The following is a 25,861-nucleotide window of genomic DNA, read 5'->3' as shown; positions in this document are numbered from 1 at the left end:
GCAAACCAAATTACAACGATTCACAGACCTGCTGTTGATGAGAAGACTGGAAGGCTGGCAGAAGAGATCGTCTACGACGAAAGATACAGAGGAGGAACCACAAGGAGACAGGTAGGGGGGCGGAGACACGGGACAGTGGGGACCCACACCCGCAGGCAGATGAGCCGCAGACGAGAGGATAATGACGATTGTGGATAATGACAGTGCTGAGCCCCACCTCGGGCAGCCCAGCCCAGGGGTCCTGCCCCGAGAAGACGAGCCCTCAGAACATGTGGCTTTAAGGCCAGTGGGGTCTACCTTCAGGAGAGCCAGAAGGCTGTGGGCAGCAGGGACTCCACTCGTAAAGGGCGCACACACAAGCTCACGCGCTCCGGGACCCAGGGCGGAGCGGTCGTCTGGAAGGAGTCTGCATCAGACCCACCTGCTGATCTAGCAGAGCCTCCCGGAGAGGCAGGCGGCGACTGGAGCTCACAGTAGGGATGCAGACACTGCGGCAGCCATCGTGAGGAAGCTTTTTCTAGGATAAGGACACTGGTGCTGGCAAATGCCATTTTGGAATTTTCCCTCTAGCTTCTTAGCACCAGGACTGGCCCTGCCGGTCAGACTGTCAGCACTAGTCCAGGGATGCCTCGGGCCAAACAACCAGCTGGGCAGAGACACGGCCCCACCTACCAACAGACCTGCTGCCTTCAGATCCCCTGAACCTCTAGCCACCCCTGGATTCGACTCTGTCAACCAGAGGATCCAGGACCCTGCCCCAAGCGCCAGTGAGCCAGCACTAGCCCTGGGACCAGTCTCACTTACCAGGAACGCTGGGCTCTGGCCCCACCCACCAGCGGATGGACATATAAACTCATGGACCTCCAGGCTGCTGCAGCCAGAGACCCTGGGACCTGACTCTGCCCACCAGTGGGCCAACACTAACCCCCGGACCTGGTTTCACCTACCAGTGGATGGAAATCAGCCCCAAGATCCCCCGAGCTGTGGCCCCACCCGTCTAAGGCAGACGTCAGCCACAGGGCCATCCCAACCCCACGACCTGCCATGGCAGGTCACAGCCCAACGACGATATCCAAAACCACAACGAAATATCATCTCACATCTGTAAGCAGGGCTAGCATCAAAAAGAGATCATATGCAAAGGTGAGGATATAGTGGATCTTGAGGGCACTATGCCAACTGAGATAAGCCAGACCCAGAGCAACAAATATTGTATGACCTCACTTACATGTGGAAACTAAAAAAGCCAACCTCACAGAAACAGAGAGTGGAATGGCGGTTACCAGAGGCTGGGGGAGTGGAGGAAATGAAGTGATGTTGGACAAAGGGTACCAACTACCAGTTTTGAGTTGCACAAGTTCTGGGGTCTAACGTAGAGCAGGATGACTGTGGTTAATACACACTATCGTATACATGAAAGTTGCTAAAAGAGGAAGTCTTCAATGTTCTCAGCACAAAAAAGAAACGGTACTTCTCTGATGCGATGGAGGTGTTAACTAATGCTACAGTAATCATCATTTTGCAGTACATATCAAATCAGTACAGCACACACCTTAAAAACTTACACAATGTTTTATGTCAACTGTATCTCAGTAAAGCTGGGAAAAAACATACCTCTTAAATTTGCAGAATGTTTTCATCGGGCCACACCTCACAGGGGCATCCCTTTAATAGTCCAGTTTTCCATTGTTCAGCGGCCAGACCACATGACCAGACCATGAGCTACTGCACATGAGTCAGTGAAAACCCAAACATAGGAGCTTTTACCATTGTTCAATTCTTCCACCGCTGCTCGGAAAACAGCATGCAATTCGCCCATGGAGCTGATTTGTTCTTACTTTCTTTACTCAGTCTTCCCACTTGCTGATTTCAGCGTGGAGCGTTCCAGACAGGATACTGTTTATCCATCTTGCAACAGTTGTCTGTAAACCAGGCAGCTCTTTGCTGGTCAGCCAGGAGGTGTTCGCAGAGCCCTGTCCACGTGCTAACAAGCCTCAGCAGCTCTTCAAGTGGCTCCAAAGTCAGTCATGGGGGAAAAGAAGCCACCTGCTGTGGGTACAGTGAGTACCCCTCGTGCTCCCCCTGTGCAAACGATTTCCATTTTACCATAGAATTCCCCTGACCACCGCCTTCCTTATTAGATTGTTTCTCTGCCGTCACCAAGACATCATGGGTATTTCAGATTTCGTGATTAATTGATGACCTACAGGCACTGAGTCAATCTAAATGAATACTCAATAGCAAATAGTGATTGTTTCTCAAATAATGTGCACCGGGAAGCTGAATTTGAAAATCTTCTTGTCCAAAATCCCATTGGTTACTACTGGCAGGCGCTCAAGGGCTTTTGCCATTGGTTCTGGTCTGTGTAAGTAGCAGAGGCAGACCCTTCCAAAATCATATTTGAGTGGGGATCCCAAGGACCTAAAGGTGGTGAGCGAGCCACCACTTTTTGTAATTCAGATACAGCCTGCTTTTGTTCAGATCCTAACCCAAATACAGCTTTCCTTTGGGTAGTCTTACAGATAGGAGCTAGCATATTTCCAGGTGTAGAACACGCAATCTCCAAAATCCAAAGGCTGGACTTCTTGGTGGGGCCCAAGGGGGAGTAGTGACAGCAGTTTATTTTTAGTATCTCGTGGAACATCCTGAATGGCTCCTTCCCACGATATTCCATTTAGGCAGGTCCTCGGATCTTTGCTGGATTTTTGAACGAGCTTCGGTTGGTCATGTGATCCATCACTGCATTTGGGTCAGTTTCCAATCTTTTCGTAATGTCATCACTAAGCCTTGGGACCTGCAACAAAGCCAAATCCCTTCCGACCGAACTATGACAGTGAACTGGAGAGTTCAGATAACCTTGTGATGGCACAGTGAACACAAATTGGGACCCTTCTTGCACAACTCCACCCGGCTCTTTTTGAGACTGAAATGGAGAAGCAGGCATTGGGAGATTAGCAGAGCCCCAGCCCTGCTGTATCTTTTTTGTCCGGTGAAGCTGATGCTCTGCGTATCGCAAACTTATTTAAGCCTCAGTAGTCTATTTTTTTTTGAAGTATAGTCAGTTTACAATGTTAAATTCTGGTGTGCAGCACAGTGATTCAGTTATTTGCTGGGAAACAAGCTGCTGGACAACAAGCAGCTAGAAAACAAGCCACACCTAGATTTCCATGAGCTTAAAACATTGTTTTCACACTTGCTTGCTTAAAATCCACATGCCTGCTTTGTTTTAATGTTTTATGCAGTAGGTGACCTATAGCCCGTATTATGCTAAAGAAAATTTGTGGTAAGCAGCCCTGGGATTGACCATAAGGGCATGAAGGAGGGCATCTGTTTCCTGAAGGTAAACAATGGACGGTCCTGGAAAGCCGGTCACCCATTAACAGAGCTTTGTTCTGGCATGAAAGCATGCTGTTTAACCCGAGGTAAGTGTTTGCTATCTCGAGATATCCTGGAGGCAATCACAGGGTAGACTCATAAGTCTAAAATACCCCGAGGAGGGTGATTGTTCCTGGAGGGGAGAGGCTTGGACTTAATCAATCTCTCAGCAAGCAGAACCTAGTGCTTATCGCACGGAATATCTAAAGCCTCAGCTCTTTGATCACAAGTTTTTCTGAAGCTGAACACTCCTAATAAACATGATGTTGACCAGGCTTTTGGCACTCTCGAGCCACGAGATCTTGAGTCCCCGGTCCCATCTTTGCTCTTTACTTTGTCTCTTTGTTTCTTAAGTCTTGTGTCACCCGTCCTCAGACACGGTCCCGAGCTGCACTGGACGCAGCAGTTATTTTTTTTTTATATTCTTTTTCATATTCTTTTATATTATAGGCTAATACAAGAATTGAATATAATTCCCTGTGCTATACAGTAGAGCTTCATTGATTTGATAGCCCACTGTCAATCTTTGTGAGTGATCTGCCTTTTTCACGGACACATAGGATCCCTGTGCAGAGAATTCATCGGTACTGGCGCTCCAGGGTCTAGCATGTCATTAATTAAAGTGGTAATCTCTTTTTGCCAACCAGGTATTCTATATTGTTTTCCTTTATTTTTTTTTTGAGTGTTAATTACAGCTTCCTATTTTATTTACCTTCAATTTGCATATACATATATTCGAGGTGATCAGACATAAAATACGCTAATTTTTGCAAGCTATTACAAGCCTGCGCTTATTTCCAGGTTAGAATTAGTATACCGCGTCCACAGATTCAGTTGGGGGTTAAAATGCATTGTCAAAGCTATTTAATGAAATAACTAAAGAAGAGTAGTTGATTTAAATTAACCACTGTGTGGGCTCAGCGATTCTTGTGGTCCCCATTGAGCATGTCCAATCAAGACTGGCCTGAAGGCGAACTTACATGCCTTCTGTTCCACAAAATTAGGTGGGAGAGGTGACGCCCAGGAGGACGTAATAACCATCCCAATAGGAAAGGAGCCACGACCACCTCACGTAAGATCTGTTTGAAAATTCCCATTTTCATTCAAACTTTCAACTTAATCCCATCAACCACTGCATCCCCATCCTCCCAATCTAAACTCAGCCCCCATTAAGACCTCACCCACAGATGTCAAACTCACAGTGCATTGGGCACCTGTGTCAAGGAGTCTCAGAAAAGTCTCCCCCATTTCATCTACACATGGGCACAGACCTTGGGTCTCTGATTAAGGTGGGGGCCAAAGACCCTGGCCCCTCCATCAGATTTTACACATCTACCTAGACACGTACACACACACGCGGATATTTTACGTATGTATACATACACATGCACAAACAAGGATATTTGTTGTAGCATCGTTCATAGTGGGAAATAAAACACCAAAGTGATTTTCTATGAGTAGGGGAATGACTAAATGAGCTATGATTCCTGTTTCACATGCACTCCATGGAGTATTAGGCAGCCTTCTAAACGCTGATGAGAAAAGGCAAGATGAAGAAACACATTTACAATATGATCCCATTTTTGTAAATTAAAAAAAGACAATGTATATATATGACTCCATGAGTACTGTATCAACCAGGGTTCTTCAGAGATTTATTTTAAGGTATTGGCTCATGCAGCTATAGGGGATGACAAGCCTGAAACCTGTAGGGCATGTTCACAGTCTAGAAACCCAGACAGAATTTTTATGTTACTGTCTTGAGGAGAATTTCCTCTTCCTTGGGGGACCTCAGTTTTTGCTCTCGAGGCCTTCAACTGATTGGATGTGGCCCACCACATTATTGAGGGCAATCTCCTTTACTTGAAGTCAACTGATGGCAGATGTTAACTTCATCTACAAAAATATCTTAACAGCAACACTTAGACTATGTTTAGTTAAATAACTGGGTCCTATAACCTACCCAAGCTGACACACAAAACTGTAACATTTATGATGAAAAACATGGCAGGTTTCATAGAAGTTACGTGGGCTACCTTGCAGGGCTGAGGATGGAGGGAAAATTAATGTGGCTAGAAAGAGAAAGTGGAGGAGTAACCGAGTAACCAAGTAACCAAGTAAAAACAGGGGGGTAGGGACAAATCTGATCACTTGATACACTGAAGCAGCATTATGCATTATTTGTGTATATATGTGTAACGAAGTTAAATATATTTTTTATGAAAGAAGAAAAAGTTTCCTTTTTTTACTTGAAAAGCTTTTAAGTTTCACCACCAAGTTTCTGTTATTTGGATTAAGGCTTCATCTTGTCGAAATATTCAGAGGGACTCTTTGCCCATAGGATCCTTACAAAAGCAAAGTGCCCACATGAGGCCGAAGTGTGGTTCTTGGTAGGATGTCGGAGCACTGTCCCCTGCAAGTTGCCTCTGCTCGGCCAGCGTGACTCTGTTCATGCCACATCCTGCCATTTCCCAGCATCCTCCCCACAAACCCCAGTCACGGGTGATCCAGGGTTTTTACGGCTTCTCTCAGAAAGAGCGAGCTCTCTTGGAGATGCCCACCAAGCAATGAAAGCTGTTTCCACTTAGCAGAGTGTCTTTCAATAGACAAGCTCTGACATAAAGGGAAGCTGGCAGGTGTCCACAGAGGCAAATCCAAGATGATGTGGAAGGGAAAGAAGCTTGATGGAGGAAAGAGGAAGAGAGCCAGTCCCCAGACTCATGGCCATAATGGACTGAGAGCCCCGGGGGCAGGAGAGTTCACATCAACCCGGCAAGTGACTGTCCCCACAGGGGCTGCCAGGGACAGCCAAGAGACACTCACGTGCTGCCTCTCTTTGTAGCTTCACCCCTTTCTCTCTCTCTAATCAAGATGCTTCAGGATGCAAGTGAGGTCGGGATGATCTTAAGGGCACTCAGTCTGTGTGAGTGTTTTAATAACACAGTTTCCATTGGGGACACACCTTACATCCAATTGTTGTGAACCACTGACTCTTGCATGACGCCTCAGCACAGATCCAGCCACTGTTTCACTTCCTGTGGATGCCTCAGGAGACGCCCAGGGAACAAGCACTAACCAAGAATCCTCCTAAGAGCCAGGAAAGGAAGGACCATCGCCCCATCTCACACCAGGTCTGAGCAGCTCTAAGGCACACTGCCTGACCTACCCCGGGGGTGGGGGCAGGTGGGGGTGTGGGCAAGGGTAATTCGGGGAGAGGGAGGGAGGGAGGGCGGGCAAAGGGATGGAAATCCCCAGGCCAAGTTCCCAACTCTACTCGGTGCGAATTATGCCAACAATCATTTGAAAAATAAACAGGACAAATGCACCATTCCAGGGAAGAACAATGAATGTCTTCTGCTGTTGAGACACACAGGCCAGGAGGAAACATGTTAGTAATAAAGGGGCCAGGCAAATTTTGCATCAGATCTAGCTTCACAACGTAGAATTTCTTCATTCTCTTTCTAATGTATCGTCAGATTGAAATTATGGTGCTGATTTTGTGGCACTGAAATGTCTTATGAATTAACTGAAGCTCCATCATGAAAAAGAATGCATTTAAATTCATACCCTTTTGGTCAAAATGTAATGTTGTCAACTCAGTAACAGAAAATCTTCTTTAAAAAGAAATTCTGTTTTACTTTATGTTGTACTCAGGAAACAGATTTTACTTACATGGAGCGTGTGTTTCTACAGAATGAGATTTCAGTGACTCATAGATTCTCATTAAAAATAATCAGTTATGGAAAGAAAAGAGAAATTTCATGACATTCACTATATTCTGTAAATAAAGGCAAAACATTTCATTAAAAAAAAAATAGAGACAAGAAATAGCAAAGCCATCCAAAGCAGAAAGCAAGGAACAGGTACCTCCAATGCTACCCTGTGAGAATGGGTGTATCGGCTCAGACATTCTAGAGAGGATGCTGATCCTCTGACCCACATCTCCATCCCATTTGTGGTTTAGTGGTGGCCCTACCTTTAGGGCCACTGGGCGCAATTCATCTCTGTGTCATTCAGAGGAAGGCACGGGTCCAGATTCTCTTGGGGTTCCTGAACAGAAATGACTCCTAAAAATGGGAGTTTTCTTAGTCTTTGGGGAAAGGCGGAGGCAGCAGTTGCTGCCTTTTTATGTCCAGACTCAACATTGTGAGGAGATTTCTGAAGCGTCTCATCTCTGCCTTCCCACACCCCAGACGAGAAAAGAAACAGCAACGGATACTCATCACCAGGACCAAGTACCACTCAGGAAAGGTTAGGTTGTGTCCAGTCCCCTGTGCTTTAATTTGAGGAAGGTAAAAAGGGGGAAAGGAAAAGAAAAGTAACTTTGGCTAACTTCCTACTAAATGCTAAGCAAATTGCTTGAATCAGTTAACTTATTGGTCGTTCAGTGAATGAAAGACATTCTTGTTCCAATTTTATAGAGAAGAAGTCAAGGTGGCAGATGAAACAAAGTGTCACGTGAAGGTCGTGGAAATGAGAATTTACCAAATGTATGAATCAGGACCTGATTCCATAAACATCACCTTAATGTAAAGAGATTCCTCAAGAGCCAGTTTGATCCTCAGGCATCGAAATTATTCCAGCCTTCCTTCCTGCAGTCTTATTTCTGCATTTCTTTCCACCTTCTCACCTCCCCTTCCACCAGAGACAGCCGCACTACTCACCGGGCTCCAGCACTCTCTCACTTCCAAGAAATACACTCACATCTGACTCCAGTAGCTGGAAACAGGAGCAGCATGTCTCAGCTAGAAAAGTGAACTTCCTGTTTCGGGACTCTCTGAAACAATGCTGCAAGCCACGCCCAGGGCTTTTGCTCATGCGGGATGGGCCGTTCCAGACACGAACTGAACCAAATAGTTTGATATTTCAAGCTCTTGTATATTTCATGTGGTTGTCACTTTGTGAAAAAGTAGAAGTAAAAGGTGGGGGGGCAGCTCAAACCATGCCTGAAACTCTCTTCCATCCATGGGAAAAGCCCAAAACCCAAATCAAACCTTTGCTGTTGTATTTTAAAATTTTATTTTATCACAATAAAAGGGGCACATAATTTAAAACTAGAAAACACTTTAAGACATATCATGAAAATAGCAGTATTATTTTTCCTTTCCTGGAAATTCCCAGGACAATTCTTCTAGCTGTTTCTTAGAATATTTATTCTCATTTGTCTATGTAACATTCTTACACTACTTCTTCGTTTTTTGGTTACAGGTATTATCTATTGATTGCCGGTTGTCTAAGTTGACAGTTTAGCTCTCTTCCACTCCATTCTCACTCCATAAATGCACACACATGCACACGCACACACACACACACACACACACACTTTTCTATCTTCTTCTCACAATAAGTGTATTACAGCTTTTGTTTTATTTGTTATGCAGTATTGACATGATCACTATCATGGAAATATAATTTATAGCTGAGCCATGTGTATACGACAATTGCATCTGCACAACTTTTGTTTTCCCTGGAGTTAATAATTGCTTCATTTTTAACTTTCATTTAAGTTTCTCTATACCTATCACTGTTTCCTTCTCAAAAATCTGTGACAAATATGTAACTCTCTAAGAGTGTCATATCTCGGGCTATTAGTATGGCCACTTCTGTGTCATTTCCCTCCCTTCTCTTTCATCGGCACTGGGATGGCGGCAGGTCCGTCTCTCCCGCACGTTATCAAATCAGAAGTCAGCATTCTGAGAACACACAGGCCCATGTATGGGGTAAAAATGTCCACATGTAGAGTTGCAAAGCCAGCTTTTCCTCTCCCAGTAACTAAATGAGCTGAGAGGAAAGGAGGGAGGCTAGGAAGCCCTGTGGCACCTTAACGAGAAGGATGGACGGGAGACACAGGAAGTCCCTAAAGCAGAGGGAGGGGAGAAACTTCCTGTGCAGTTGAGTGGACTTAGCGCCAGCTGAATGCTTGGATTCAACCCTGGTGAACAAGCCCCCATTCAGCTGTCCTTGACCCCATGTGCCCCCCAAACAGAGGGAGAAGGACCTGAACATTTTGTGTGAGAATGAAGACATGAAGGACAAGATGGTTCCATACAGAATCAGGTGAGAATGGCACTATGCATGAGGCATTTAAAAATAAACTGTGTGATTCGAGTGTTTAACTTGCCCTGAGAGCCCACTTATCGCGACCTCGGGGATGGCTGGCTTTGGTCGAGCGCTTGGAGCCTACAGTTGCATGCAGGGGATTTCCCACATAACAGAGATAGAGGAAGAGCCTGTATCCTGGAAAGTGATCTACAAATGATCCCTCTGTGGTAAAGCCATTTTTAAAAAGCAATGCCTTTTTTCCTCCTTGAAGAAGACCTGATCACTGCTGACCAATCCCGTTGGGCGCTGTGCTCAAGGTCAAAAATCTGGTTACTAAGATACACTCACTGAGGAAGTGATTTTCCCCACTACTGAGGGAAATTTGTCAACAGTTAAGACTATTTCTAAGAAATGCAGTACAGGAAACTTAACACCCAGTGAGGTGATTTTTGACCCATGGCCAACCAAGTTATTGCTTGCTTGAGTGGAGGGCATCAAAGTCTGAGCACCCTCAAAGCTCCAACCCCTCGATGACTGGGCAGGTTGTCTAAGTGCCCTTGGGCATGCTATTCTTTAGGTAGAGACCCCATGCTCTTGGGCCAGTAGAGAGCTCAAGGGCAAAGCTGGTTGGTTCCTTAAATACTTACCAGGAAGCTGGGACCTAAGAAATTAAAGGTGTATTAGACTAATGACTAATACAATAAGTGAGCGTGGTGCCAGGGCCAAAGGCACTCATGTCTCTGATCTCGTTTGGAACTCTAGAAAAATATCCAACTGCCTGATCCTTACCAACCTCTCACCCCTGCCAGGTGTCTCTGCCGGCTGCCTCTCTCCCAAGATATCCCCATCCAAACCTTCCCTGTGTCACCAGATACTCTATCAGTACTAATGTCATCCAGAGACACTCCTTCCACCCAAACACTCAACACGCACACAGCTTGCCTGGGTCACAAGAAAGTCCTGATCACAAAAACAGAGAAGAAAGCTCTTGGAAAAACAGATCACTGAACCGAGAAAGACAGTTCCATCAGAGCCTGGTCAGGTTGCCAAGCCAGTTCTGTATAAAGCCGAGTCGCTGAGTAAGAGAATACCTGTAGTGTCAACACACGGCGAGGACCGAACTTCAGTCACCAGTGTGCCTCTCTTTGTCCTCCATTCAGACCAACAGTAGATGGCGTAGGCTTAACTGAAACGTTGGAGTCTGTGGTTTCCAATTTCCAAGACGGTAGTCACGTGGTGGCGAGCGCAGCTGCAAGGCACAGCTAAGCAGAGAGAGGGGCTGGAGTGTAGTCCCCCTGGCCCATTTTCTTCTTCTGCTGCTTTTTTTTCTTTTTACTGTTTGCCCCCTAGTTTCTGTGTATGTGGGGGTGGGGGGTAAAAGCCTACTTCAGCAGGTCCCTGGCTCTAAGTTGCAAAACCACTTCCTATCATAAAGATCAGAGTAGTTTTTTTCCCCTTTGTATATGCCAAGTAACTAACACAGATGGTCACCCTAACTACCAGGTGAATTTAGGATGAACTAGGTGTAGCCAGTGGTGCTGTCCAGTCCTCTTACCAGAGGACAAATTATTGTCTACCTTGAGCACATGTAGGTTGCAGGCTGTATCGGCCTGGCTCTAAGAAAGGGTGAGATTTCTTTCTGCTTTTGCAATCTTGTAGCGGATTGCCTGTGATACACATCACATTCTGACTTACTGCTTATTCAGTCATAAAAGCATTTCTTTTCCTAACTATCTTTGGGGAGAGGTTTTCTGGGTTGGGAGAAGATTTTGTTTTTAATTATATTTTCCCAACCCAGGATATTTTCAGGGACGTTTCTGGCCACCCTTTCAAGATTAATACGAGTGAAATTACAAAGTCCCTCAGGTCAGCCCCCTCCCCAGGCTCATCTGGTGCTCTCGACCGTAGCCTCATTCACCAGCTGTTGGAGGCCCCAGTCCTTGAAGTCCTCCATAATCCCACCTGCTCACCTTCCAAGGAGTCACCAAGGTCTGGGCACACTCTCTCCACAACTACCTCTCCTCCACCTCTTGCTCCCCATTCTCACTGCCACTCCCTTGGCAAAGGGTCCTCCTCACCTGCCTCCTGGTCTCACATCATGTGTCTCCTCATTCATTTAGCAAATATTTATTGAACACCTACTATGTGCCAGACACACAGTAGGTCCTTATCCTCATGGCGTTTACTTCTTGGGAGAAGGGAGACTAGAAAGAAGCAATATACACAATAAGTAAGATACACTATCAAACGTTAGAAGATGCTAAACTCTATGGAGAAGAAGAAAAGCCCGAGCAGGGTGACAGTTACTGGGAGGCCCTGGCAGAAGCAGCACGTTACAGTTTTGCAAGGCTGGTCAGGGTGGGCTTCATTAAGAAGGTGACTTTTCCATCATCAAAAAGTCTACAGATAATAAATGCTAGAGAGGATTTGGAGAAAGGGGAACCCTCTGACCTTGTTGGTGGGAACGTACATTGGTGGAGCCACTATGGAAAACAGCATGGAGATTCCTTAAAAAACTGAAAACAGTTACCATATGATCCAGCAGTCCCACTCCTGGGCATCTATCTAGAAAAGACAAAAACTCTAATTCAAAAAGATACAATGTTCATAGCAGCATTATTTACAACAGCCAAGACATGGAAGCAACCTCAATGTCCACTGACAGATGACTGGATAAAGAAGATGTGGTACACATATACAATGCAATATTACTCAGCCATAAAAAAGAATAAAATAATGCCATTTGCAGCAACATGGGTGGACCCAGAGATGATCACACTACATGAAGTCAGAGAAAAACAGATATCATATGATATCACTCACATGTGGAATCTAAAAAGTAGTACAAATGAACTAAAACATTAAGAGACTCACAGACATAGAAAACAAACTTATGGTTACCAAAGGGGAAGGAGGGGGAGGGATAAATTAGGAGTATAGGATTAACAGATACATATCATTATATATAAAATAAACAACAAGGATTTACTGCATAGCACAGGAAATTGTAATCAGTGTCTCGTAATAACCCATAATGGAAAAGAATCAAAAAAAGAATATATATATGTATTTGTATGTTTGTATGTGTGTGTGTATATGTGTGTGTGTGTGTATATATATATATATACATATATATATATATGTAAAACCGAATCCCTTTGCTCTACACCTGAAACTAATACAATATTGTAAATCAATTATACTTCAATTTTTAAAAATTAAAAAAAAGAAGAAAGCAACATTTCAACAAAAACTTACAGGAGAGAAGAGGGCTGCCATGCAAATATCCAGGGATATGCCTCCGGAGAGAGGTGAACTGTCAGCATAAGGGCATGTCTTGTGCTTTGTGGCCAGATAAGTATTTTAAAACACAATCCTGAAAAAGTGGGAGGATATAGCTCAAATGGCAGAGCGCATGCTTAGCATGCACAGGTCCTAGGTTCAATTCCCAGTACCTCCATAAAAACAAACAAACAAAAAAACTAAACAAACAAACAAAAAAACAAACTTCAGAAACACCCCACAGCCAATGTGATAGAATACAAACTTCTTCACTTGGTTTGTATGATCCCCGATAATCTGTGTCCTCATCACCCCTCGGGCTCAAGGGAGGGTCTCCCGTGTCCCTCACTAACCACGGGCTCCATGGCTTCTTTCCCGCATGTGTGCCACCTTCGTATTTCCTTGGCATAGTTATCTTCCACCTGCATTTTACATCATGACTTTTAAAATCAATATGCACATATCAAAGTCAATAAATTCAAGGGGAGAGGGGAAGAGCTCAGTGGTAGAGAGAGGTGCTGAGTTCAATCCCCAGTACCCTCATCAAAAAAAAAAAAAAGAAAAAAAAGAAAGAAATTTTCACACACACACACAAAGACTTGAGAAAAATAAAAGATTAAGTGAATTCAAAAGTAAACCTTTCATTCATGAGTATAAAATGAAAAGTCAATATAATTTGCCATCTACGGCAGACAATGAAAAAAGGACGATAAAAACAAAACAAAGTAAATATGGTACGATTCAGACTAGCTTGGGTGCCTGCCAGAGGCTTTGACCCTGAGGCCATCTTTCTCTTTGTTCAAAAAGGAAACTTACAAAAGTTAAAGGTTTGACAGCAAGAAGCTAAGATTTGTTTTTCATTACAGAGTCCTTTTTTTTTTCTAACTTCGTGATTTGATATTATTTAATTCCATGAACCACCTGAAATGATGGCGTGTGTTCATGTATTTTATATTTTGGGGGAAACATCGCATTGGTCAAAATAGATTTATCAGAGGGAACATCTTTCCTGCAATTTATATTTCCTTTCATGAGAAGGGAACTCGGTTATTGCAATTCCTTCCTTCATCTGTCGCGGAAAGAGAAAAGTGGTTCATCCGATCAGTAAATTTAGAGAAAATAAACTGAGTGTACTTGGCTTAGCCCTTCTCTGTTTCCTCTTGGAAGCAAGTCTGCTCTTGGAGAACATGAGGTTACCTCTGCTCCATGTCTTCAGACTTCCTTGAGCAAAGCCCTAGGCCTGCTTGGACAATGCTTGTCCATTTAATTTTGGGATTCAGATAGTAGGTCCATTTGGTTCTCATGCTTAGCTAGATACTGTTTTTTTTTTCCTTTAATTTTTGAAGTTTTTTGGGGGGGGTAATTAGGTTTATTTATTTATTTATTTTTAAAGGAGGTTCTGGGGATTGAACCCAGGACCTCATGCATGCTAAATATGCACTCTACCACTGAGCTATACCCTCCCCCTTAAGCTAGATGCTGTTAATGGATAATTTTTTTTTAAAAAGGTGTAAATCACAATTCTCATATGGAAATATAAATGAACCCGAGTTAAAGAATTTAACTTATTAATGAAGAAACTGGTGAAGTATTATAACCAATTCAAAGGAAAATGAAAAAAAAGAGACACATTTCCAGGTCGGGAATATTTAAACGAATCTGCAAATGGAGGCAAAAATCGGTTTTCCATAGTAGGCGCTGGACAGAGCTTATTTTCCTGTGTATAGGCTAGAACAATAGTAATTATTATTCTGTTATTTTGTCTCAAGAAGGGAATTATTTTGCTTTGCTGTCAGTTATCTACAACTTAATAGAACTGTGAAATGGCTCCCATAAAATCCAAATCGGATAACTGGGAAGGGATTTTATCAATTAGTAAATAAAACTGGCATTTTAATTAGACTCTTGTCTAATTATTCAAGTAGTTTGTAATTCACAAGGGGGAAAAGAGAACTCTCTTTACTGGGACTCCTCAAAACTCTCACCCAGCTTTGTTTGTTCTCCCCGTGTCCTGGCTCTTAGCCTTTAACATTCCCCTTCTTCAAACACTGCTTTAAAAAAAAATGATCTATTTTTTATTGTGCTAAAATATACATAACATGAAATATACCATTTTAGCCATTTTTAAGTGTACAGTCCAGTGGCACTAAGTACATTCACGTTTTTGTGCAGTCACTCCCGTGGAGTTTTTCTTCCTCCCACACTGAAAGTCTATATCCATTAAATAATTACCTCCGAACCCTCCCCTCTCCCCAGCCCTGGAAGCCGCAAGTCTGCTTTCTGTTTCTGTGAATTTGAAGGTTTACTTTTTTTTTTTAAATTGAAGTACAGTCAATTACAATGTGTCAATCTCTGGTGCGCAGCACAATGTCCTAGTCTTGCATATACATACATATATTCCTTTTCATATTTTTTCCATTAAAGGTTATTACAAGATATTGAGCATAGTTCCCTGTGCTATATACCAAAGAAACTTTCTTTAAAAATCTATTTTTATATATAGTGGCTAACACCTGTAAATATCAAACTCCCAAATTTGTCCCCTCCTACCCTCTTTCCCTGGTAACCATAAGATTGTTTACTAAGTCTGAGAGTCTGCTTCTGTTTTGTAGATGAGTTCATAGTGACCTTTTTTTTTTTTCTTTTAGATTCCACATATGAGTGATATCATATGGTATTTTTCTTTCTCTTGAAGCCTTTTCTTTTAACATCTCCTTGTCACACCCGGACCACCTACCTTCTCCCTGGAACTCTGTCCTGCCTTTCCAGGTCCTTCTGGTCCATCACAAGACCCACGTGCACCTTTAGTCTCTCCATCAACACTGTCCCCAGAAATGGCCGTGTCCTCCTCTGGATCCGCGTGACTCTACCCTGAGGCTACCTTTTCATGGTTTTGCTTCTCTGCTATTCCCATCTTTACAAAGAGACTCTTACCTCCCCAAGTAGATGTGAAGCTTTTAAGTGCTGCAGCCACGATTTCTCCTTTCTCCTTTGCTCAGGAGAATAGAATCCATTATGCTAACCTCGAGATAAGCTTGCTGATTGCCACGGTGGTAACCCAGATGGGAATCATACAGCAATGTGTGCTCACACTTCAAAATCCAAAGTAGAAATCGACACAACATTGTAAACTGACTACACTACAATAAAAACAAACAAAAAAGTAAAAACAAAAACAAAACACAACAAAAAATACAAAGTGGGAAATTTAACTAAGTAATCCCTTGAGAAAGAATAGGAAGGACCAGGGAAATCCAGAAATTCTTCCTGAGGGAATCCCACTGTTTCCAAGCAACCCAGCCTTAAATTAATTACGGAAGGAAGCCTGAGCTGGCTCTGAGGCCTTAGCAGCCCGCCTCAGCAAACCCAGATCTCAAGCCTGCAGGGCCTCAAAGTTAAGAAATCAAGGAACAGCCAATCACAGACAGGCAACTGGGCTTTCTCAAATAATGCAACCAATCAAATAATTTCCTTCCTCTGCTTCCGCGTCTTCTCTGTAAAAGACATTCCCCCTGCTCCTGCGATTGGAGCGCTCCTGACCACTTCCGGTTTGGCACTGCCGATTCCAATAGTTTTTTTTTGCACAAATAAACTCTTAAAATTTTTGATCTGCCTCAGTTTATCTTTTAACCCCTAGAGAAAAGATCAAGAAAGCAGAAGAAACACTGCATCAAGAATAGGCCAAGGGAAATCAATTTAGAGTATCCTTAAAACTCACCAGGTACCTGTAAAAGGCCATGAGGACTTCAGAATGAGGTGGGAAGCCCCATAAAAAGACCAGTAGGGCCCCCAGGCAGGGCCACTACTCTCCTGCCAGCACCATCCGGTTCCCTGGCCCAGAGGTTCTATCTCACCTTTTGCCTCTGAACCGACTTACTTACCCCTAAAATTCTATTGGTTCCCTGAGCTCACTCCTGATTGGTTATCTCCTTCACTCCTGATTGGTCCATTGCCCTAAATTCTGATTGGCCCATTTGTAGTACCTCATTTGCATGGAGCTCACTCCTGATTGGTTATTTTTCTCACTCCTGATTGGTCAATTTCTACAAAGCATGTTCCTAATTAGTCAATTTTCGTTATACCTTATTTGCATATGATGTTGCAAAGTGTAAACTGGCAACCTATAAAATCCCGTGTAACCCTACAGACAGGGTCCAGAGTTTGGAGTGTTAACTCATTTGGGCCGGTTGGTGTAATAAACCTGAGTTCTCCAACCTTCAGAGTGCTGCTTGGTTTCTCACTCAGATCCAGGTTGCTGTCACAACTGAGCTGTAACACCCGCTATAACACTAAAATGTAACACATTTTTTTTGCAATAAGAAGTTGCCCAGAGACCTCATCTGCATGAATTACAGGAGAACATTTTCAAAAAGCTTTAGTAGTGTTCCTACAAACTTTTAACACTATCGAACCTGTCCTGAAGCTCAGGGTTTTCAGATGTCTCCAAAAAATGTGGATTTTTTTTCCCCTCCTCTTCTGTGTTTGGAAAGATCTTGATCTTAGGGTAATCAGGTGCTTGACTTCTCTTATTTGTCTGAAGAGAAGTCTTTTTGTTGGGGTACCAACAATATGTCTGAAGTGCCTGGTTTGCTTTACTAGTACAATTACTTTGAATCATGAAAAGGATTTTGTCCTTATGGTATTTTAAAGTGCTGGTGTTCACGAATACCCCTGTTTTCTTGTGACAAATGTTTTCCAGTATTTTAGCACCATTATAAAAAGGGGAACAGGGATCAATTACATTTTATTTTCAAGACAGGGAGATGTCAAGTGAAATTCAGAAGGCTTTCGCCAAAGCAAATCTAGCTTTTCCCCTACTCTTTTGCCCTTAAGAGATGCAAAAATGTAAATTATAAGCTCATACCCAAGATAATGAGTATTTTTCTGATACAATAATAAGATTAAAAAAAAAAAAACTCAGGATGTGCAGTTTGCAAAGAGAACTACACTGCAATGGTTATGGGGCAAGAAGATTATAAGGCAAAGAAACAAAAGACAGTACTTGGTGGGAGGGTGTCGAGCGCATGCTAACATGCACGAGGTCCTGGGTTCAATCCCCAGTACCTCCATTAAAATACATACATAAACCTAATAATCTCCACTCCCAACTCTCTTTTAAAGGCAATACTCTGGGGTAGTACCACTACAATCACACCCTTACACAACACGTGCTGCCAAGGGCGCACTGCTGTCTGTAGTGTTTGGTTCTCATTTTCTGGCTGCCACCTTTCCCATTCATGAAGTTTGTAAAAAGCCTAAACCTTTTCAATTCGTTTTTGTAAAGTTATGAACTAGAAAAATTATGAAACACATAGAAATGTATACAGTGGATTTCTTTCATTTAACTTTTATCCTTCAATTTTCATTTCTTTCTATCACCCAAGTATTAGTCACTCTTTTATTAAAAGTCTGCTCAACCCTCCTCACATCTGATAGCCTCACTCTTAGGCACAAGTGGGTGATAATGCCCTAAAGTATTGTCTCCTCCGTTGGCCGACATTTTAACAAGAATCAATTTATTCAAGTCTGTGTTCTCTTAAAGGTCTGGCTCCATGGGGACGTGTACCATGGTCCCCGGTGGGAAGATATAGTGCTCATTCTGAGTTAAAAATCCCATTCAGTTTTTTAAGGAGCATGGCAAGCTAATTATAAAGTTTATCTTGTAGAGGAGGTGCATAGAAAAAAAGACAAGATATAATGGGAGAAAAAGAAGGAAGAAGAGAGACTCAGTACCAGAAGCCAAAAATATGCTATAAATCTACAGCAACTCAAAAGATGTGGTTTTAACTCAGGAACATGAGAGGACACATCCCAGGGCCTAAGAACAGACCTACATCTGTGTGAGGTCATATGAAAAGGATGAACTGGTTAATAAAATGTTGTGAGACATTTGTTGATTGATTGGGGGAGGGGAATAAAAGATAATTGTAGTTTTTACTTTCTCCAGCATCTGCTTCTCCCTTTTTTCTGGTATTAGCAGAAGGAGGAGTGGAATGTCAAGGTGGAGCCCTGCTCCCCCAAGCCTCTCCTCAGCTCAAGGCCAGTCAGTGAGATGCTCTTTCTCTGGGGTTTGAGTCTTGAGCGAAGGACCGGTTTGGTTAAGAGGCAGCCTCCCTCTGACTCCTGTCCTTTCCAAGCTTATTTCTTCAGCTTTCTTTTCAATTCCATAAAGTCCTCCCTTTCCTTCCAATATCCTTTTTTATTGACCAAGTTAAAAAACAGTGAGAATACTAGCTGATACAGATCCCTCCCTCACATTATTTTTTAAAAAGTAATATTATTCAGCCATAAAAAAATGAAATAATGCCATTTGCCGCAACATGGATGGACTTAGAGATGATCACACTAAGTGAAGTAAGTCAGACAGAGAAAGACAGATATCATATATCACTTATATATGGAATCTAAAAAATAAAATGACACAAATGAACTTATTTACAAAACAGAAACAGACTCACAGACATAGAAAACAAGCTGATTGACTGACCTTGAGCTGAGGAGAGGCTCTGGGGAGCAGGGACCCACCTTGATGTTCCACTCCTTCTTCTGCTAATACCAGAAAAAAGGGAAAGAGGGAGAGAGATAAATCGGAAGTCTGAGATTAGCAGATACAAACTACACTATACAAAGTAGATAAACAAGGTCCTACTGTACAGCACAGGGAAGTATATTCAATAACTTACAATAACCTATAATGAAAAAGAATATGTATGTGTAACTGAATCACTTCACTGTACACCAGAAACTAACACAACACTGTACATCAGCTATACTTCAGTTAAAAAAAAAATCAAATGCTAGAAGACTTTCCAGTGCCCCTGGAACCACATTATAAATTTCACTGTCTACCTTGCCAGTGGATGAAGTTGATTATATCTGTAATCTTTCCAGAAAAGCATACAGTTCTTTGGGAAGCAAAAATACATTTCTCATACCACCACCACTCCCCTCACACAGTGTATAATCCTCCTTCCCACTTCCCAGCCGGAAATACTCTCTGGTTTCCCAAATTTGTTATTCCATACTTAATCTGAATCTGTAAGCTTGAGGCTTTTTAGCTTTGCTGTAATCAAGCAGTTCCTGCGTGCCATTTATACAACCCATTGCCCATGCAACAGTAATAATTATTGCCAACCTGTGTTTAAAAAGTACTTCCAATAAGGATGTTCTCAAGTTCTACAAATAATATTTATCCTATCCCACGAGAAGATGATATAAAGTAACTAGCTTGGGACTGAAGTTTAGAAACACAGTCTTGGCTCTGACAATTACTGGCTATATTATTTGGGGGAAATAACTCTCTTATCTGAAAATGACAGACAACAGGCTCCCTAAATTCCATTATAGCCTATCATTCTATGATCTGTTTTAATTTTATTGGTGATAGACTAGTGATAGCATTTATTCATTTTTCAAGGACGGCCAGACAATAATAGTATAATATCAGTTCCAAACATTTTGAGACTCAGTGATTGTGGCCTTTCTTTATCGAGTTTATAATAACCAGATTCATGCCCCAGGGTCGGGGCAATATGACAAAATGAAGAAAAGCAAAGGGGAAAGTGAAAAAGTAGTAATATGGTCCCACCTGCAGGTGAAGAAGTGAATTACAATGATTTGTTTTAAATTCAATGAAACTGTTCATTCTCTCGTTTTACTTTTCGGCTGGTCTTTTCAGATCACCGTCAAAAGCTGACAATTTGGAAATATTACAGGAGACCCTAGCCTCTTGTTTCTGCCTTAATATGCTTGAAGCCCTTTGGAACCATATAAAGGCCAAAGTATATTCCATGGGTTGTAGCCTCGAAAGGATGTCACCCCAAGCTGGAGTCCTAGCTGGATCCCAGGAGCCGGTTCCAAACTTCCGTCAGGTCAGTGGGTTTCGGACGATGTGGCAAATGGGCCAGCAGACCCTGTGGTTATGTGCCCACTTCCTTCCTTATGGGCCGGATTCTCTGCCCAGCACTCGCTCTACAGCCCGGGGAGCCTCCTTCTTTGCCTCTTCCGGCTTCTCTGGCTCCAGGTGTTCCTCCACTGGTGGCTGCATCACTCCAGTCTGTGACTGGGTCCTCGTGTGATCTTCTCTTCTTCTCTGCGTCTATCTTATAAGGACACTTGTCATTGGATTTATGGCCCACCGGAAAATCCAGGGTGATCTAATCTTGAGGTCTGTAACTTAATTACTTCTGCCAAACGGCTTCTTTTTCAAATAAGGTCATATTCACAGGCTCTGAGGATTAGGCGTGGACATATGTTGATGGTGGTGGGGTCACCATTTAACCCCTTACACCATCCTAGTTGTAAGTTACACCAACTTTGGGGGTCCTTCCCAGGGGTTAAATTCTGCCTCTCAGAGCAAGTTTCTCAAGTCCATAAACTCTCCCTTATCCACATTTATGTCTAGTGCTCTTGATCAAGCACCCTCAGAATCCAGCCTGCTCTACTGGTACGTGCTGGCTGGGTTGTACCACTTTGGGGAAAGTTAAGACCTTTCTTTCCTTCTAGCTGTGTATTTCTCTTTCTCCATGCACAGCACCCCTAGTGATGAACACAGATCCATTTGGAGAAAGTCTGGAGGAAGAAATACAACATCTACTTATGGCAACGTTTCTGGGTCTTTCTCAAGATGACCCAGCCTCCTCGCTGTCAAGGGCTCCAGATCTAATAACTGTTTTGGATCTGGAAACAGGGTGGGAGACTGACACTCCAATGTGGCAACTCAAGTCAGGTTTTTGGTCACCAGACCTAGCATTTCTCTAGTAATACAGATTAAGTAATTAAGTTTACTTATTAATTACTTATTAAATAAGTAATTAGTCATTACCAAAGATCCCTGTGGGTCCAAACATTGTGATGAAGTCTTCATCCTTGTTTCCCTATTACAGTATTTGTACCTACGTAGACCCTGGGAGTAAAGTTGGCTCTCATAATCCACATCCCATTGAAATCAGGAAGCCCGTCTCAGTGGCAACATCTTCCACCGTCATTTCCCTACAAAAGACAACCATCCTCTTTTCATCCCGCTTTTCTAGGATGCCGAGGTTCCCGCTCCTGTTTCTCAGTGCCACACTGTGGGAAAGAAAGTGTCCTTAGACTTCTTAGAAGAAAAGCCAAAACTAGCTGGCAAAGGAGAACCATAGCTTGCAGCTTGTGAACTTCCCAGTCCCAGAGTCCCAGAGCAATAGGAAGGTGGGCTGGGGGCTGAGAAGCAACAGGGAAACGATGAGCAAAGGGGTGTTTGTGTTTGTCTTTGTGTGTTTGTGGGCTAAGCTGAGTTGCCGAATGTGGGCAGAGATTGCTGTGCAGAGGGGCAGTGCTGACGAAACGATGCAAATACTTTGCAACCGTGATTGACCGGAGAAGGAGCTCAGAAAGTGTCCAAAGGAAACTGTAGTCAGCAAAACTTGCTGTAAGGATGAGTAGGAAAAGGCGAATAATAGTTACAGGGAAGTATCGTTCACCACTACTTGAAAAGCTACTTTTGAGTTGGCAGGACTTTTCTTGTTTGAAAGATTATTTACCAGCTAAACAAACAAAAACAAAGCAAAAACCCAGTGTTTGAAAAAGGAATATCAGAATTAGTCCTAAAATATATTCCCTTTAAATACTAATAATATGAGTCCTGGCTGCAGCATTTGTGTATTAAATCTTTTCTCCTTGGTTTTGTACCGTGAGGCTGGTTCCCACTAGGTGGCGCCATGGAGCAGGTAAAGCTCCTGCCGCCACGTACACCTCCAGTTTCCAGGGCCTCAGGCAGCTCTGGCCTCCCCGTTCAAAGCTCTGCCCAGGTTTGCTCTCCAGGTGGTACCTCGTCTGACCTTTTTCTTTTTCTTTTTCTTTTCTTTCTTTCTTTTTTTTTTTTTTAACATTTTTTTTTTTACTGAGTTATAGTCATTTTACAATATTGTGTCAAATTCCAGTGTAGAGCACAATTTTTCAGCCATACATGAACATGCATATATTTATTGTCACATTCCCTTTCTCTGTGAGCTACCACAAGATCTTGTGTACATTTCCCTGTGCTACACAGTATAATCTTGTTTATCTGTTCTACATTTTGAAATCCCAGTCTGTCCCTTCCCACCCCCACCCCGCCCCCTTGGCAACCACAAGTTTGTATTCTATGTCTATGAATCTGTTTCTGTTTTGTATTTATGCTTTTGTTTCTTTTAGATTCTACATATGAGCAATCTCATATGGTATTTTCCCCATCCAGCCCTCTTCTACTCCACGACATCACTCCAGCCGTTCTCCATGCCATCCCATCCTGTGTCATAAATGTGGTCCTCTTCACTGCATTAGACTAATCTTTACTGCTTTATACTAGCGAGCACACTGGTATTCGTACGATCTTAAAAACAATCCTCTGTTAACTTCACGCCCCTCCCCTCTACATACTACCTCCATCGTATCATTTCTTTTACAGAAGAAGCATCTGAAGTGATGTGTATAAGTGTGGCTTCCCACTCTTCCCTTCCCATTCTCTCCTGAACTCCTTCCAAAGATAGTCCCCCCCACTACACTACTGACCAGTTTCTCATCAATGTCCCCAGTGACCTCCACGTTATTCATTTCAACGGTTATATCTAGCGACTCTCGGTAGCATTTGAAACAGTTGACATCTCGCTGTCTTCCTGGAAAATCTCACCTCACTCAGTTTCCAAGACATCGTATTTACCTGTTTTTTTCCCCCTACCTTTCTGGATGCTCCTTCTCAGTTTCCTTTGCTGGTTCCTCCTTCTATTGCTGATCTCAAAATACTGGCTACCCAACAGCTCACCTTTTGGAGTTCTCTCTTCTATCTACACTTACTTCGTCGGTCATCTCACCCATTCTATGACTTGAAGTTCGCCAAATAAGCGGGCATTTACTGAGCACTCCTAGTGAGAGGATGAACACCCTGACGAGGGTGTGGGCCCCAAGAGACAAGGCACGTTGGGGGGCCATGGCGCCGTCTTGAGCCCAGCCCTCTGTGGTGCTCAGGATGCCATCAGCTTGTGCTCTGGTAGCTATGGTGAGAGTAAACAGAAGAGCAGTGAGTAAGCCGAATCGCTCCTCCTAAATTTTTTTCAAGTGTTTTTAATGCTCCTATTTAGAACGTTATCTCCAGGATGGCAGGTACCGTATCTTGTCCGCTGAATCCCTTGTGCCTACAACAGGCTGTTTGCAGGAGCTCAGTGCAAATGTATTGAATGAACAAGTGCTCAGAATGAATAAATGCTCCAAATCAAATGCTCAAAAAAGTTAAATCACTAATCAGTGCTTTATTATCAATTCCAATAGAGAAGAACAGAATCACAGAGAATCAAAAACTACAAATAACCGTATCCATATTGGTCAACATCATGGCAACAACTCTGAGGAACGATATGGTAACGAGGGCGGAGAATCTGAGCCCTTAATGAGTCTCCCTCACTGTTTCAGTTTCCTGATTGTCACTGGAAACAGCAAACCAGACAGACAGAGGTGCAGCCATTACAAGTTTTTTTTTAAACTTCTGTGACCATTGGTGATACGCATCACCGATTCACCAGGTAACTGTCACAATTTTTCTTTAAAGTTTTCCTTTTGATTTGGCAAAAAAATTTCAAAACCTACAGAAAAGTTGGAGAAATCATGCAATAAACACTCACATACCTTTCCCTTAAATGTATCAAATGTCAGTTGCAAATGCCTGGAGAGTCCATGCCTGAATCTTCCAATGTTAAAAATACCCGCTGACATAAAAGAGCATTCCCACAGCTAAAAATCAATGTTAACTTCATATCATGTGGCAAGATGGTCTATATTCACATTTCCCTAATAATTTCAAAAAATTCCTTTAATAGCTACTTAAAAAAAAAAAAAAAAACAGGATCTAATGAAGGATCGAAAGTTTCATTTGGCTGTTACGTCTCTTTCCTGTCCTTTAACCGAGAACTATGCCCTCAGATTTTTTTCATGTACGGAAATATTTTGAAGAGTCCAGGATAGTTGTTTTGTAAACTGTCCCACATTCTGGTTTTGTCTGATGGTTTCTGCATGATTTAACTTTTTTCCTTTTTGTTGCGAGTACCACGTAGCTAATGTCAAGTATCTCTTCATTACATCACATCAGAAGGCATGTAATGCTAGGCTTTCCTACTATCAGTGGTACTAAGTCTGACCACTGGTTTAAATATTCAGGTTCTTTTCAAATTAATGAAATCTCTGTTTCCTCCTCCTTTCTTCCTTCTGTTTTTAGGAAATCTACAGACAAACCACTGCCTATCTGGCAAACAAGCATTTATCTTTATACCTTCCTGGCATCTGACCCATCCAGTTTTTCCTCTACTGGGTCCAGCCTGTATCCCCCAGACTCAGGGGAAAAAAAAAATCGTATCTTGTAAAGACTCTCCTCACCTCTTATGCTCTTTGCTGCAGGTGTTACCCCAACATCTAGACTTTTGCCTGAGAGTTGTCATTGGCATCACTGTCCTGGGGAGCAGTCTTTGTTCTGGGCCTGGGGACCTCAGTACGAATTCTCCTCTTAAGATGTGCGAATGGTTGGATTACTAATGGCTCCTCAAAAGATAGCCACGTCCTAAGCCCTGGGCCCTGTGAATGTGAGCTTGCATGGCAAAAAGAGGACTTTGTGGACGTAACTAAGGATTTTGAGATGAGGATATTATCCTGAATTATCCTGATGGGCCCTAAAATGCAATCACAGTGTCCTTACAACAGGGAGGTTTTACAGGACAGAAGAGGAAGAGGCAGACTGACGGCAGAGGCAGCGACTGGAGTGATGGAGCCTTGAGCCAAAGAGTGAGGGCAGCTGCTGGGCAGTGGGAGAGGCCAGGATTCGATTCTCCTCCAGAGCCTCTGGAGGGGCCATACTGGCCTTTGATTTTGGCCCAGTGACACGATTTCACACTTCTGGTCTCCACAACTTCACGAGAATAAACTGTTGCATTAAGCCACCACAAAGTCGATAGCAACTTTGACCAACTCCATCCTTGGCGATGGATGTGGATGTAAATATGCTTGGGAGGTCATGCACCCACGTGACCAAATATCCTATTTTATCAAGATCCATTTCTGAAATATCTTTCCTGGGAGGACAAAAGGGTGGAGGTGGAAGGGAGGCTGGATCAGCTTTCCTGGACGTCCTCTGCCCCAGACCTCTGGTCACTTGCCAAGATAA

General features: G+C 42.9%; 1 protein-coding gene across 2 annotated transcripts in view; it reads right to left on the bottom strand.

Moving 5' to 3' along the window:
- The window catches only part of GCNT2 (glucosaminyl (N-acetyl) transferase 2 (I blood group)), an 82,020-nt gene extending 73,689 nt beyond the window's left edge, over nt 1–8,331 (bottom strand). The window contains exon 1 of one of the 2 annotated variants that reach the window (XM_032462484.1): nt 8,040–8,331. The gene's annotated coding sequence lies outside the window, so the exon portion shown is untranslated. Of the gene's footprint in view, nt 1–7,898; nt 7,997–8,039 lie in introns of those variants that run through there. The other variant, XM_032462485.1, reaches the window with a different exon arrangement.
- Between the last annotated feature and the right edge of the window lie 17,530 nt (nt 8,332–25,861).

This window comes from Camelus ferus, chromosome 20 (assembly GCF_009834535.1).
Source record: "Camelus ferus isolate YT-003-E chromosome 20, BCGSAC_Cfer_1.0, whole genome shotgun sequence".
NCBI classification, from domain to species: domain Eukaryota; kingdom Metazoa; phylum Chordata; class Mammalia; order Artiodactyla; family Camelidae; genus Camelus; species Camelus ferus.
This window is presented reverse-complemented; position numbering and strand designations above follow the sequence as displayed.